Below are 11,616 nucleotides of genomic sequence, written 5' to 3' on the forward strand. Positions count from 1 at the left end.
AGAGGGCATAGGTTTAGGGTGAGAGGGGAAAGATATAAAAGAGACCTAAGGGGCAATGTTTTCACGCAGAGGGTGGTACGTGTATGGAATGAGCTGCCAGAGGAAGTGGTGGAGGCTGGTACAATTGCAACATTCAAGAGGCATTTGGATCGGTATATGGAAGGGTTTGGAGGGATGTGGGCCGGGTGTTGGCAGGTATGATTAGGTTGAGTTGGGATATCTGGTTGGTCAGCATGGACGGGTTGGACCGAAGGGTCTGTTTCCATGCTGTAAATCTCTATGACTCTATGAAACATAGTAAGACATGTAAAAGGTGTGATCTTCTATAAATACTAAAGAACTGGGCAGTTTTCAATTGATTTCACAAGGCATGTAGCAATAAAGGCTACTGCCGGAGTAGTATACTAGAAGAAAGGCAGATAGAGCCACAAAGAGTTTTGCACTAACCCAAGGCATACCATCATATTGCAATAAATGTTATCCCACCAGTGATACCTTATGGTGTAATATACAAATCAAAATTTGACAATGTACACTCTAAGAAAAAGAGTGATAAATTCATATTTTACACTTTTAACCTCAATTAATGCCTTCAAATAATCCAAAGTGTCTGTGAAAGTTCAAATGATCCATCAGAAGATTGGTGACCATTCATTATTGGTGAAGCATCTCACAGGCACAAGTATCAATATACAACCCCTATGAATTCTAAACAAACGTGTGAACCACAGCACGTAATGTAAAACTTCCAGCTTGCAATGATTTGCCACTCCCATGAGCAGGTTCAGTGATGATGAGTGAAAGTACAATCAATCCACTAGGACAATGCAGATATCCTACAGCAGGGACACTACCAGACCAGGCATACAAGCGTGTTGTAATCTTGCATTAGTCACTATCCATGGAATCATTCAAACATCAGAAACATCACAGAAATGGCAACAGACAATTCAAGAATCATTTGCAAAACCTAACATAAAAGAATAGAAATACTTCACTTTTTTTTCTGAATTAGAACTAAAATCTCAGCTCCCTGCTATAGAGAGACAAATGAGACTTCAAAAGGAAAGGAATGAACACGTATCTCAGCATAAATTGAGAATAGCTGACTTAATGCATTTTTTAGAAGTTACTCCTGCTCAGCACAGAAAGATGAATGAAGAATGATGACTGGACAACAAAGAAACAAAGGAGAATGAGCTCTGTATTATCCATCCAATGAAAATATAGCTGGTTTACCGGAATATCTGGAGTTACTTGAACATAAATCAGATCAAGCTCAGCAGGAGCAGCTATGGATACATTAATTTGATCTTAAAGAAATGAAAGAACTACAGGAATAGGTGGAAATGTGTAATGTACATAATGAGCAACAAATGACTCAGGAGACAATCATTTGTGAAATAAATGACAACAATGATACTGTACTGAAATACTTCAATGACAGCACAGAAGAAACTAAACAACCACTGAAGGAATAAGTGACAGAGGACTGGACTTCAAAAAAACTTTAAAAAATGTTGATTAGGCTAACCATTGAAGCAAATAATGAAGCAAAAATGTGTTTGACCAACAAAAGGTGAACATCTGGATAGAATTAGGTGAATCCAGGATTGAAAAGCAGAAGTTTTAAAATAAGCTGAAAGCCCTAATGGAACAAAACAGCAAATGCCAAGGAACTATGAACAACTTAAAACATCCTGATATATGAGTTTAGTCAATGACTAATCTGGAGCAGAACCTGACTGTAGTGCATCAGCATGATCAAATTTTGGAACAACAACTGCAGTCCACAAAAGAAAACCTTAACAATACAAACATGAACAAGAGGCTACATCATTGATAGCTGTGGAAAATTGACAGCACTTACAGAAAAAGTCACCAACATAGTTCTGTATATTTCAGCAAATTATTAACATTCTATGGAGACTCATAACTTTCATCTTTTGGAAAGGACAGGTATGTCGTATGTGTACCTTGCCTTTAAGGGAGTTTACTTTTAGGGACAACATGCGTGGGCATACAATGTTGTGACTGTGCCTACCAATTTGTCTGCTATGTGTTTGTGAGTTGTATACATTGAAATCATTTGACTTACTCTAATGTCTGTTTCATATTTATAATGTGTTTACTGTTTTAATTAAACCAACTCACAGAGTTAATCCCTGTAAAACAATTGATCATTCGAGTATTGTTTTTATGAACATGACCACAACCACATTACTATGAACCTGATCACATCTGCAGATGCTGGAGATCAAAGTTGAAACTTTATTGCTGGAACAGCACAGCAGGTCAGGCAGCATCCAGGGAACAGGAGATTCGACGTTTCGGGCACAGGCCATTCCTGAAGAAGGGCCTGTGCCCGAAACGTCGAATCTCCTGTTCCCTGGATGCTGCCTGACCTGCTGTGCTGTTCCAGCAATAAAGTTTCAACCCTGATCACATCTGGTCAGACCAGACAAGGATGACAGATTTCCGTCCTGAAATATGGATGTTTTTCAGCAATCCATGGTCACCATTACTGACATTATGGGTAGGATTGATAGGACTAGAGATGGTGAAATAAATAACAGGTGGGTAAGCCTAAATTGAATGAGGAACATAAAAATCATATTCTCACAGTTTAGTCCCTAAGTTTTCCTCCTTCCAGTAAGTGGGTTGACTATTGTGCCATCAGGCAATAATATGTTAATGTTTCAGTTTATCATTTGCATCTCAATAAAATAACAATTCTCTGGAATTAGCTACATAGAACATAGAACAGTACAGCACAGTACAGGCTCTTCAGCCTCAATGTTGTGCAGGCCTTTTATCCTTCTCTAAGATCAAACTAACCTACATACCTTCATTTTACTATCATCCATGTGCCTATCCGTAAGTCACTTAAATGTCCCTAATGCATCTGGCTCTACTACATCACTCTCTAGGTAAAGAATCTATCTCTGACATCTCCCCTAAACCTTCCTCCAATCACCCTAAAATTATGCCTCCTTGTGATAGACCTTTCTGCCCAGGGAAAAAGTCTCTGACTATTCACTCTAATATGCCTCTCATCATCTTGTACACCTCTAGCAAGTTACCTCTCATCCTTCTTCGCTCCAATGAGAAAAGCCCTAACCTTCTCAACCTTTTATCATAAGACATGTCCTCTGGTCCAGGTAACATCCTGGGAAATCTCCTCTGCCCCCTCTCCAAAGCTTCCACATCCTTTCTATAATAAGGCGACCAGAACTGAACACAATATTTCAAGTGTGGTCTAATTAGGGCTGTACAGAGCTGCAGCATAATCTCACAGCTCTTAAACTCACTTTCCCTGCTAATGAAAGCCAACACACCATACGCCTTCTTAACAACCCTACCAACTTGGGTGGCAACTTTGACAGATCTGTGGACATGTACTCCAAGATATCTGTGTTCTTCCACACTGCCAAGAATCCTGCTTTTAACCATGTCTTCTGTATTCAAGTTCAAACTTCCAAAGTGAATCACTTCACACTTTTCCAGGTTGAACCTCCATCTGCCACTTATCAGCCTAGTTCTGAATCCTGTTAATGTCCTGTTGCAACAACCCTCCACACGACCACTCTACATCAGCAAATGTACTCATCCACCTTTCCACTACCTCATCCGAGTCATTTATAAAAATCACAAAGAGCAGAGGTCTCAGAACAGATCCCTGCAGAACTCCACTGGTCACCAAGCTCCAGGCTGAAAACTTTCCATCTAGTAGGGCCCTCAGTCTTCTATAGGCCAGACAGCCAAATTTCCCTGTATCCCATGCCTCCTTACTTTCTGAATCACCGTCCCATGGGGAACCTTCACACACACCTTGCTAAAATCCATGTGCACCACAACCACTGCTCTATCTTCATCAATGTGTTTTGTCACATCCTCAAAGAATTTAGTAAGGCCCCTCACAAAGCCATGCTGACTGGCTCTAATTAAACTATGGTTTTCCAATCATAAGTCCTGCCTCTCAGAATCCTCTCCAATCATTTGCCCACCACAGATGCAATTTTACAGACGGTCTGTAATTTCCCGGATTGTTCCTATTCCCTTTCTTGAACAAGGGAATAATATAATGATAATAATAATATAATAACATAGCATAGTAATATTTTAATAATAACAACATAACATTTGCCATCCTCCAATTAATTTCTACTCAATGAAATATGATGCTTCAGAAACACAACAGCAAATGGCTGGTGAGTACCTGGCAATTTGGTTTTCTTCCTCCGCCTTCTCACTTTTTCCAAATACCAATAAAATTTTAAATGTTGCTTACAATCACTTGGCAAAGTGCAGTTGACACGACCAGGTGGAGCAAGGTATCCTGTGTGTTTGGGCCACCTCCAAGCCCAACTAGTATATGATAAACAGAGGGCACTGAGGGAAAGAAAATAGAGGTATTGGACCTGGGTTCAAATCCCACTAGAGCATATGGTGAAACTTGAAATCAGTAAAATTTGAAATTAAAAGCTAAACTAATAGTGACCATGTAACCACTGTTGATTGTTGTCCAAAGAAATTTTAGCTCGTTCAGTAATGTTCTTTAAGCAGGGAAACCTGACATCCCAGTCTGTGTGATTCCAGATTCATTGCAATATGACTGCTCTTAGCTGGTCTCTGGAATCACCCAGCAAGTCAGTCAATTGTTTCAATCTGCTACACAGACTAAGAAAAGAAATGACATTGGTTAAACCATCGATGGAGACACTGGAAATGACAGCAAATGCAGTGCTGTCAACTCTGTAGAGTCAATCATACCAACATCTTCTGCCAAACGGTGAGGGAGCTATCTCTGAGACCTGTCAAACAACAGTCTGACATAGTAATATACATGAAATCAAAATTTATATAAAGTTTTCCTGGCAACAGCATCACCATCTTTGAATATGCCTTGTCTAACCGATAGAACAAGATTGAGGGCTGACATGACTGACCTCCAACAACCACAACCCATCTTCTTTCATGCCAGGGATGATCCCTCCCACCACATGGAGTTTCCTCTGATAACCGTTCACTCCAGTTTTGCTCGGGCTCCTGATGCTATACTCAGTCAAGTGTTGCCATGATGTCAAGGGCAATTATCAAACTTCACATCAGGTGTTCAGCTTTATTTTCACATTTCAACCAAGTCTGTAATGAGGCCTTGACTACAACGGCTCTGGAAGAAGCCAAAATGAGCAGGAGTGAGCAGGTTATTTCTTTGTAAGTGCTACTTCATAGAATCCCTACAGTGTCGAAACAGGCCCTTCGGCCTAACAAGTCCACACCAACCTTCCAAAATGCATTCCCAAACCCATTCCCCTCCCCTATATTTACCCCTGACGAATGCACCCAACCTACAAATCACTGAATACTATGTGCAATTTAGCATGGCCAATCCACCTAACCTGCACATCTTTGTGGGAGCAAACTGGAGCAACCGGAGGAAACCCATGCAGACACAGGGAGAATGTGCAAACTCTGCACAGACAGTCACCTGAGACTAGAATCGAACTCGGGTCCCTGGCGCTGGAGGCAGCAATGCTAACCAATGATTCACCATGCCACCCTTGTGGACAACTCCTTGCTGATAATTGAAGCTAGACTGGTAATCTGGTGGTTGACCATATAATGAGTGTGACAAGGTCAGCCAGCTGGAGAATGAGTGCTCTGACCGAGGCTGTTAATCTGGTCCAATCAGGAAGGTCTGGCTGACCCAAAAAAATGGGTGAGTTTCAGAGATTCTGACACTTTGGTACCTGATTGAGCGCAACAGTATTACTGATAAGGTAATGTTCATGTCGTTAGAGGGAGTGCTGAGGGACAGGATTCACATATATTTAGGAACACAAGGACTGATGAGAAAGCATCAACATAGCTTTGTACATGGGAAATGATGTCTCATGAACTTGATTGAGTTTATTAAAGAAGGAACAAAGAGGATTGATGAAGACAGAATGGTGTACGTGATCATTATGGACTTCAGTAAAGTGTTCAACAAGGTTCCTCATGGTAGACTGTTAGCAAGGTTAGATCTCATGGAGTACAGGAAGAACTAATCACTTGGATACTGAACTGGCTCGAAGGTATAAAACAGAGGGTGGTGGTGAAGGGTTGTCTTTCAGACTGGAGGCCTTTTGTCTCTTATATAAATGATTTGATGTGGTCATAGGAGGTATAGTTAATAATTTTGCAGATGATACCAAAATTAGAAGTATAGTGGACAGCGCAGAGGGTGGTGCATGTATGGAATGAACTGCCAGAGGAAATCGTAGAGGTTGGTATAATTACAAAATTTAAAAGGCATCTGGATGGGTATATGAATAGGAAGAGTTTGGACAGATGTGGGCTAAATGTTGGCAAATGAGACTAGATTAGGTTGGGAAATCTGATTGGCATGAATGAGTTGGACCGAAGGATCTGTTTCCATGCTGTACATCTCTATGACTCTATGTGTAAATAAGGGGTAGCTTGGTTATGGGAAACTGTGGGGTTATTTCAGGCCAGACTGCATTTATTCTGCTTTTTTATGCATAGGACATACCTGGGCAATTTTCCACATTGGTCATTGTCAGTATTAGTGTTGTAGCTGTACTGGAACAAGCCGGCTCAAGGCACAGTTAATCCAAAGTTTATGTGGAAGTATGATATATGGAAGTCAAATCTCACCATGGCGGGAGATTTAAAATTTAGTATATTAAATGAAGATCTGTAGTTAAATACTAGTATTGCTAATGGTGACCATGAAACTATTGGGGGGGTGGTTAAAATCCTCCCTGGTTCACTGAGGCCCTTTACTGAAGAAAATCTTCAGTGACATGTGCTTGTTAGAGGATGGAAATAACCCAGCTCATCTTGGAAAGATCAAGGCTTAACTTGTAACTGCTACTTGTTTCGCTGATGTGTATGAAGCTACAATTATTCAATATCGTTGAGGCTGGTCAGATCATGGTTGAACTGCCACAATCCTTGCAGTGATGATTCAACTACAATGGTGAATAATTTCTTAAGGCTTTGATTTCACAACATTGAAGAAATGGAGATATGAGTCCATTGATATGGCCTAAGACTTGATGGGGAAGTTGAAGATGGTAATGTTTCCCTGACATTAAATTATCCTCTCGTTGAAAGATGAAGGACATGAAATACATATACATATGCATATACACATGATCTATACATCAAAACAATCTTCATCTAATCAAAACGAAAGTGAATTGCAATGATAAGTGAATTGATCAGATTTATTCACTTTAGTATTTCACTCTAATGCCTTTCATTATTGTAAAAAAGAGATTCATTCCAATGCAGTTTATTGGAAGCACTCTGTTGAACCGCTGAGTACAATCATTTATCAAATAGCACAAACAGAATCTTGCACTGCTGCTCCATAAAACTTTGCAATGAGTACAGAGCTGTTCTGATCATTCACCTTTTCAAAAGATCTCTTTAAAGTATGAAACCATCCCACGTAACAAGAGTTCAAGCAAGTCCGTGAAAAACTGAAGGAGGACAATGTATTCAGAAGAACCAGAAATTCTTGTGTAATTTGTTAACGCTTTCCATGTCGCAATATATTTTAGAAGTGGATCAAGTAAATGTAGGCTTTTATATGTTTTGATAGTGAATGCATTGTCAAGAGACTGTTTGATAACCAACTGGATGACTCCCTGTTATGTGGTCATGGGAAGGACAGTTTCCAATGATTATTTCAAGGTTGTCACTAAGACTGTCAAAGCAGGATCCTGTTTTACAAAGGAATGATGTGATACGTATTATGGGAAATGTCAGTATGCTGCAACTACAGTTTCGGTTGTACATCATTGCTGAACAGGAGGGAGGATTGACACTGAAAATATTCTCAGTTCTAATTTATCTTTCTGACACACTGATTACAGCTATGTTGCATGATACTTGCAACATTACTAATTAAATCATCAATGTGCAAGGTGAAAAGCCCTTCTTTTCCATCTCCTGAACCCTCACTCAATTGACTATTCTCCACCTGTGATGGCAAAATTACTTTTGACATGCTGGATATCAATTTAAATGATACAGTGAGCTAAACAGTCATTAGCAGTGAGTTAAAAATTCTTAGCCATTTTCTACAAGATTAGAGGCTCCATCCTGTTGACAGAAGCACTTTCTGAAGTGCACTGTGATATAAATAAAGCATGATACAAGGAATAGCTTTTCCTGTGATGTTGAGGTATCTCATCAAGGAATTTAGAAAATGTAGGTCTCCATCACTGAGACGTAGAGATCAAGATTCAATCCCTAGTTTGAACTGAGTTAGTTAATCTACCCAGTACAATTACAAAGGAGGAGTCTACTTTGAAACTCCAGTGTCAGCCTTGCTCTCATCAACACACTTTCCAGGACTGAATGTAGTGGACACTTCTGCTTCTGCTTTGGTCATGTAAACAACATAGTCTAACATATAAATTCTACCAACAATTATGTGGTTCATGGTAGCTAACCAGATGTAATCTGCTAGCCTTCAATAGTGAAAAAAAAACACATAAATACAGACAAATGTTTGTAAGGATTCCACACAAAACTTGAATACTCCAAATTTGGACAAACAAATATTTGGTAAGCTATAGTTCTGATAATTTTGTTGCAATACCACAGATTCCTCTTCAAATATCTGAGAAGCCCATTTTCAGTGCCATCTGCTGAACGTGGAATCCCCATTGAAGATTGTTTTTAACATGAACACTAAGGTATGTTTCTGCTTGCTGGAGAATTCCATCACAGAGAGTAAAGCTCTCTGATGGTGAATTCGTTTTGATGGTAAAACACATGCTATTGCATTTTTTATGTTGAAAGCCAGCTCTCCAATGGCCCTGCCAATTTTGCAACCCCAATTTATTCATGGGATGTAAGTGTTGCTGGCTAGGTCAGCATTCATTGTCCATTCTGAATTGACCAGAGGGCAGTTAAGAGTAAACTGCATTGTTGTGGGTCTTGAGTCACATATAGGCCAAACCACATGAGGAATGGCAATTTCCTTTCCTGAAGGAAATGAGTGAACCAGATGGGTTTGTCCTGGAATTCGAGAATGATTTAGTGGTCATCATAAGACTCTTACTTCTAGATTTTTAAATTTCAATTCCAACCTCAACTTCTGCTGTAATGGGATTCAAACCTAGGCTCCCAGATCATAACCTGAGTCACTGGACTAATAATCTAATGATAATAGCACTGGGCAATGCCTCCCCTTAATTGTTTAAAGACATTTACGATACAAGAGGTGATGTGTAAGTTATTGCTGCTCTAGTCATTTTTGTGTATTTGAAGTTAATTGTTAAAAATTATAATGCTGATTATAGCACTTGAATATGAATGCATTTAATAAATATAGGAAGTGCAGTGCTTGCGTTAATGCATTTTAAGTTGGGCATGCAACCACTAATGGGGGTTCAATTATTCTGCTCACTTGCTATAACAACTTCTTTGCCATGTTTAATCAACAGTATATTTGCAATTTTCTTGCATGTACACAAAGTCTTCATACACCAACATCCTTCACTATCATATTCCTCTATTTTTGATGGTTTTGATTTTGGAGGGAGGATATGTCATTCCTTTCAATGGGCAATAAACCTGCCTATCAATTGAAAGGTGCCAGACTCCAGATGTGTCCAAGAACCATTGCTCCTTTCAAGGAAAAGAACCATAAAAGAGAATAACATTGTCGAGGAATAAATGGAGGCTCAGATAGTGGGTTTAGAATGCTGCTAACCTGTTTGAGATTATGCTTGTCTGTCTTTTTAATGGCCCAGCATTACCAACAATGATCTCCTTTTAGAAGTCTTCTCTCTTTCCCACAGCCTCAGGACTGCAAAGCCTTCTATCTCAATCTGTATTTCCTTCTTTCTCTCACTTATAAGCTTTTAACTCCAACCACATTCTTGACTTATTTCACATTAACTGTGAAGAATGAGAGAATTCAGATGTGTCCAATGAAATTAAGTAAATAATTACTATTAAATACATAGTCTATCTCCTGAGTAACTATTCAACTGAGTTCATAATTACTTCATGCATCATAGATTACACCTCTCCAAGACAATTGGAGCCCCCAGACCCTAATATGCACTCAAATCTTGCCAGCAGGCACGATACACTCCTTTCCCTGCTCAGGACATGATCTGCCTCTAACCTCTTCCCATCCCCTACACCCGAGTCCCATTCCCCTGCTGTTCAATCAAACACCACCATCCCTCACTCACCATGTGAAACCTCCTACAAGGGTTCCACAACTGCCCTCCCCTGACCTCCCTGGTCAGACCTCATATCTCCCACCCACCTCGATCTACCTTAAATATTCCATCACTTACCTGCTCCCCTTGCCACCTTGCACCCTGGTACCCAACACACCTGGCAACCTGTCCTCAATGCCCTACTTCCTATCCATGATGTCCAACCACTTGTTATCCTACCTACTTGACATTCTACCATCCTTACCCACTTTGCATCCTCACCCATAAGGCACCATACTTAGCTGGCATCCTACCTCTCCCCATCCACCTGGTATCCTATGTACTTCAAACTTTGACAGAAGCTGTCAAAGTGATTGATTTCAACCTTTGAAATACAGGATATAGCAGCTGACTGCTGTGAGAAAGGGGAGCATGCTTTGTCTTCCCCTGAGAGCTCTGCACTGTGAGAGAACTTGCAGAATGAAACTGCAGCTCTCCATTCCTGCAGGAGTTCTGATCAGAATCTCCAGTCAGAAATGTGGAGCTCTCTCCTTTGATTTAAATATGAGTTAGAACAGCAATTAGAGTGGATTTCAACTCCTTGGGATATCTGACCCAGATTGTTTTGTTTGGTATAACTACTAGTATATTAACATGTTAGGCACTGTAGTTTCTACCATTAAAAATAATCTAGTCCACCTAATGGAATTATACCAGAGCTCTGGTATAATGGGTTATAAGGAGCTTCGAAGATTAGTATATGATTCACATGTGTACCACAGATAATTCAACAAAGTCCACAGCTATATGTAGATAACAGGAAAATAAGGAGAAATTTCTTTTTTAAGAGAATATATGGAATGTGTAATTCACTACCACAACAACTGGCTATATGCATGAGAGCAAAGGGAATATGTTCCAGGACTGAAATAAATGAAACATAGCACCAGTGTATAATAGATGGATTGAATGGCATGTTTCTATACTGTATTTTCAACTTAAGGTTGCACTCCATTCATACAGTAGATGCAAGTTCTTTTTGTCTGATATATCTACCTCAGAGAGGTTAGTTTCCCATCATTTACTCTCAAATATTAGCGTTGAAACTTTATTGCTGGAACAGCACAGCAGGTCAGGCAGCATCCAGGGAACAGGAGATTTGACGTTTCGGGCACAGGCCCTTCTTCAGGAATGAGCAGAGAGTGTTCAGCAGGAGAAGATAAAAGGTAGGGAGGAGGGACTTGGAGGAGGGGCGTTGGAAATGTGATAGGTGGAAAGAGGTCAAGGTGAGGGTGATAGGTCAGAGTAGGATGGAGGCGGAGAGGTCAAGAAGAAGAGACTCCTCCCTCCCCTTCCTAGACCTTTCTGTTTCTATCTCAGGTGACCGAATCAACACGGACATCTACTACAAACC

Source organism: Chiloscyllium plagiosum, chromosome 10 (assembly GCF_004010195.1).
Source record: "Chiloscyllium plagiosum isolate BGI_BamShark_2017 chromosome 10, ASM401019v2, whole genome shotgun sequence".
In the NCBI taxonomy this organism is placed as follows: Eukaryota; Metazoa; Chordata; class Chondrichthyes; order Orectolobiformes; family Hemiscylliidae; genus Chiloscyllium; species Chiloscyllium plagiosum.